The sequence below is a fragment of the Acyrthosiphon pisum genome, chromosome X (genome assembly GCF_005508785.2).
Source record: "Acyrthosiphon pisum isolate AL4f chromosome X, pea_aphid_22Mar2018_4r6ur, whole genome shotgun sequence".
Classification (NCBI taxonomy): domain Eukaryota; kingdom Metazoa; phylum Arthropoda; class Insecta; order Hemiptera; family Aphididae; genus Acyrthosiphon; species Acyrthosiphon pisum.
Window position 1 is genome coordinate 52,567,174 of NC_042493.1, and position 6,169 is coordinate 52,573,342.

The following is a 6,169-nucleotide window of genomic DNA, read 5'->3' on the forward strand; positions in this document are numbered from 1 at the left end:
ATAATAAAAGCCCATGAGGTTGTCTAGATAATAATCTTACCTTTAGATTTTATAACAGGTCAATTTACTCTAATGTTTAAGCTACACGTGTTTTGCTTTGAGTATAATTTGCTATGTTATGCACTTGTAAGACGGAGACAACACATGCGGGTATCACGTCCTCTTAACCATTATATTATTACAGCAATCGATAATTTCATTTTGGATTCTGGGACTAATATATGTTGCATTAAGTGATGATCTAGATATCTGTTTTTTTAAATTTATATCCCCACTTTGAATTCTTAATCGTAATAAGGCACGAACATTTCCGTCGTTTGCAATAGGTTCTTTAAAATCAAGTAATCCAGAATCTCAGTGCCCCCGAAGAGAAATATTTTGTCGTCCACAAAATATTATAGTTTCAATTATGGGCGACAATTTTGAACGATTATCTTGTATTTGTTGTTTTAAAGAAGAATCTAGTTGCAAATCTATAGAAATTTGTTTTTTTTCAGTAATAGCTAATCTATTCTGAGCACGAAGAACAGCCATTTTATGATACTCGGTTATTTCATGATTGCGGAAAATGTCTACAGCATCTTTCCATTTTGAAAAAATAATTTTTACGAGAGATTTAAGTGAAACACTTCCTACACCGCCATGGTGCAAAAAAAAAATACACATTATTTACAATAAGCTCCGTCCGTTGTTTTTGAATAAGCTAACCACTCCCATTGAGAAAACCAGTTAAATTGAAATTTTAAATTTCGTTTTACACTAGTAGGCAATTGACAAGATTTATCTGGGTACCATAATGCTTTAAATATAGATAACTTCGACTCATCTGACGTATGTGTTTGTTTAAAATAATTATAATAATCATTCATACTTAGTTTACTAACGGAGCTTTTTTCTTTATTGTTTTCAACGGGTGTTACAGAATTTGAAGTATTAGTTTCGTCTTCGTCTTCACTCGTTTCCTTTTTTTTTTTTGAAAAACATCGTTAGAGTGGTGTTATTTAATTTTATTTTCTTATCACTCATATTGAAAAACAAATAAAAAAATGAATTACGTTTAAAATAATAAATCAATAAATTACGTTTAAAATATTAAATAATTGTATAAATACAAAAATATTGAACACAGAACGACTCGTTCTGAACGAGTTCAAAATAAAATGAAATTGTGCGAGTATTCTGAGTATTCACGTTGCAGATTAGTGTAATCGACTAGTACCTAATCGTCGATCGGTTATTTGTAGATTAGTTTAGTTGGTATTATAATATTTATTATTATGTCAAATCGCATGATTTAAAGTAGATAGCAACGATATTACGATTACAAAATATTATCTATTATACACATTACACGCACACGTATATCAGTGTATGAACTTAGTACTTTGCTCATAAACAACCATGACCCATGTAATAAAATGTAACATGGAATGACAGTAATTATTTTTCGTTAAACCCCTAAACCCCTAAACCCCCCCCCCCCCAGTCGGTACGCCACTGACGTGATGTTATATAGCCTATATTTGTAAGAACTCAACATTTTATATTTTTTTTTCATTCAGCTTTTTTATTTGAACCAAAGCTATGAACCATCTACAGACTATAAATTGTAATGATCATGTATTAAAATGTCTTACAATAATAATGTGCTTACCACTTTTGCCACCTGACAAAATGGAACAAGGATTTCAACTTATTACATTTTTTGCTACTTACCTATCATGATGTACAAATTGTTGAAAGTGAAGCTTGACGGACTAATGACTTTGGTATAAATGAATAATAACACGATAATATGATTAGGTACGTATAAGTATAGTATATAATAACGTACAACTGGACAATTTAACGTGACAGTACACATACGCCGTATACGCACTGTACGACGGTGTCTGTGCAAGAGAGTAGGTATTACATTAAATTTACATACTTCAAAGGCCCTATATATATTCATAGTTGAGGTCATCCCGTATCCGTATACAATATAGAAAGCGATAGTAAAAGTGTTGCACAGCTATATCGTATCTGCATAAATATCTATTAGAAACCGACATTGTACACGCACGTGTGTTTTGTGTTTTTAGATATTTGTTGCGGAGCGTTGGAACAAACAATTCTGTCGGTAAATGGGTTGCCAAAAATGACAAACAATAATGTGGAGAATTTTCACAATTCATTAAGATGTACATTTTCTGTTACCCAAATCTATGAGTTTTTCTTAGTAAGTTTATATTATTTATATTGAACTGAATATTATATAGGTTAGGTATTCATAATTCATGAATATAGGTGAGCCCTACCAAAACTGGTAAATTGAATATTGTTCTAAATTATGCATACATTATTAATATATATTATCACATTTTTAAATATTATATTTTAATTATTTTACTGTTATAAATTACCTGTTACTGATGTTTCTGAAAAAGGCATAAGCTTTTTATTTTTCATTTCGTTTTTAATTAGTTTCTTTTTTTCAGCTCCCGTTAACTTCATATCCACACCCATCATACAACCTGGACGACCTGATTTTCGTTGGAGTTGTAAAAAATCTTTATCTTCTTGTATTTTCATTAGATCAATAGCATTAGCATGAGCAATATCGAATAAATTGTTTAATTCATCTTCAAAGTTTTGCTCTCTTTTTCTGCACAAATCGCTCTTCCGAGTTTTACTTTTTTCTAATGTTCTAAGTTCGTCATATAATTTTATCAATTTTTTTATAATATTGGATGGGTCTTGAGTAGGTATACGAGCTTTTTTCCAAAATATTAAACACTCGTCAACAACTAGTGCTGCACTTTCTTGCAAATTTAATTTTACAATTCGTTTATGTTACTCGCAGGTGATCGATGGACGTAGTAAAATACCAAAGGCGTATTATTAATACATAGTGACAGTTTTAAGATGTTGCTATCTACAGAACCAAATTCATATAAAATTACCGATAAGGCACATTTCACGAACACTATTACCCCATCATTTTGGTTTCGTTTAGTGGATGAGTAATATGTATTATAACCGGGTATTGAAAACACGCAGTTCTCCACACTATGCCAGGTTTCAGTTAAAATGAGAATGTCTATTTTTTTTTAATTAATGTCATTTTCTAAAAATAACAGTACCTAGTTCATCAAAATTTGCATTTACACTACGAATATTAGTACACATTACATTAAAAAAGGTTATTTAGTTATTATTAAAGTTAAAATTATTTACAAAGTCAGTTACAGAATCAAAATATCTAGTGTTATAATTATTATATTTTTCAATTATATCAATTATGTCGGTCATTAAAATAAAAACTAAAATTAAATAATAGGTAACTCAAATTTATACAATTTTGGATAAAGATATTTCATCATCAATAATTATTGGCTTTGAAGTATCATTTTTTTTAGCGAAAATCGTGTTGTTTTTGAACCAAATATATTTATACCCGACCTGTTTAGCTGAAGTTCTCGCTTTGAAAAATAGATTTCTGTATGTATAGGTCATTTTTTCATTGAAATATACAGCAGATTCGTTCCAAGTCTTTTGCAACTAGTTTATTTTTTTTGCTAATTCCATAACTTTGGTTTTATCATTTACCGTATTGAAACACACAGATAAAATTCTGGGTTTATTCGGAAATTTTGATTGAAGTCGAAAAGCTTTTTGAGCCGTAACATCAGTGCCAAGTTTGTTTATAATAGTTTGAATAGTGTTTGTACAATTTTCATTTTTAGACTCGGGTACGCTACAATTTCTAACTGACACTCTAAAGTTTTTTGTTCAATTTTATTTAAACGCCCCGACAAATTTCAGTTTCCTTTTTTAACAGTAGATTTTCTTCTGTGATTCTTTTGTTTTCACACTTTAAATCATTTATAGTTGATAACAAATGCTTTAATTTATTATTAAAATCATCAAACTAAGAACTCATAAATTTCACAGAATCAACAACACTTTTCAGTGTTTCATCGGTGACTGTTTGAGATTTTCCCGGCATGACAGGTGTCATTACCAACTTTGTCGTTTTGCAATTAGAACAGGTCCATAATTTTTTCAGAGCGACCGACATTTTTCTAAAACTCGCTTCTCGGAGGCCTGCGAGATGTAAAAACTCATTGTATTTAGAACACTTGATGTCATCACCCTGTGGAATATCTTCAATGCAAATAATACACAACATTACGTATTTATATAGAACGTTAGTAACTTGCGAAAAGGAAATCGGAGATATTGTTAAATTAATTATTAATTGTTAAATATTATTATCGAATAGTACAACCTTCCACGATAGACGGCAGTACACAACTGACTATAGAATTAAAAAAAGCCGCGATGGATTTAGCAATGAAATACGAAAAAGACATCAATGGTGCAGAATTTATTGATGAGATTTCCGATTTTCAGAACGTAGTGAAGTCAATTATTCCTGACCATATTAAATCTGCAACAGTTATTGAATTACTTCAGCTGATTCAAGACTACAATTTAAAAGAATCTTATCCAAACGTAGAAATTGTATTTAGAATCTTTTTGACGATGCCTGTAACTGCAGCTACATGTGAACGTAGCTTTAGCAAACTCAAGCTCATAAAAAATTATTTGAGATCAACTATGGGCCAGGAGAGACTTTCGAATTTATCTATTTTGTCGATAGAAAATGAAGTGGCTGGGGAAATTAATTTTGAAGATGTCATCGATGAATTTGCGGCAATCAAATCAAGAAAAGTCAAATTATGAGATTTATTTTTTTGTATGTCAATATAGTATGTCTATATATTACAAGCTCTTTTAAAAAATAATACTGCTATAGCATGATGTGACTGTCAATGTACCTATTAATGCGTTACATTATAAAATTATTCAACATAATATACTCGTAATGATAATCTAATAATAATGTTGATAGTTTTTAACAGGAGAGCGAATTCATAAATTATTTTAATGTATAGTTTTCTTTAAGTTATTTTTTAAAAATATTTTGATTTTTGATTTTTTTTTTAATTGTTTTGTCTTTATAAGTACTCATTTTTTAATTTTCTAAACAAATTACAGCGATATTTTTTTCACTTAACAAAATATTGATAATCGTCTATTTTGTTAAATAAAATTAACATATTGTTCGTAATAAAATATTTTAATTTTCTAATGGGTAAATTTTACAGCATGTAAAAGTAAACAAATTAATAAACCTAATTTTGTACAATTCATTTAGGGTTAAAAATAATAAATAATCAAATATACTCGATGATTATAGTATACCGACTATTCCCGTCACTACAGGCACGGTGGGTTATAATTTGTACACCGATTATTTTCAATATTATGTCCAAATGGCTCGTAAATAATGATGTTTCCATCGTCAATATAAATAATACTAGTTTTATAGTACGTAGAAATGAATGCCACTAAAATAGACCTATTTTTGTGTAATTCATGATAAATCAAAAACTATAAATAAAATATAATACATTTTATCATTGACGCGCAATATTAGAAGAAAAAAAGTAAGGAAATTCTCATTAAAATGTCTAGTATAAAATTATACACACTACCAACTTGTTTTTATAACACAACATTAGCTTATTTCTTATTATATAAGGTAGAAAATGTTATTAAAATGGTGGGTTATTTTTCGTACCATCATGCAGCCACGGTTTCTAATTTGGTGGGTTATATTTTAACCCATCGTGCTTCAGTGTTATTATTATTGTGGTATATAAAATTATTGTTATGGCAACACTGCGGAGTATTGCTGTAGTGATAATATTATAGATGTGATATGGACTTAGACATTTTTTCCAGACCCAAAAGCCAGAGTTCAACCTTTGTGGTTGGCACAGGAACAGAATACGACACCGATGCCGAGCGTGTCAGCCGCACGTAAGCCGGCTGCTAATTTATTCATCATCGCCGAATACGCGGGTTCGTTTGAGCAATTTTGTAACTATATTATTGCAACCGGTGTCCCTTGAGACCGAACCGGTCTGTCCCTTGGTTTACATAATAGATGTAGATCCGGCCGAAACAGTCGGCTGTAGGTCGGTGCACTCATAGACATCTGTACCTACGCCCAAGGGCGCCCGCAGGGGGGGGGGGCAAAGGGGCCATTTCCCATACTGGGAATTTTTTTAAACTATTGTTTATTTAATTCCACGGCGCTACGCATATTAATTAT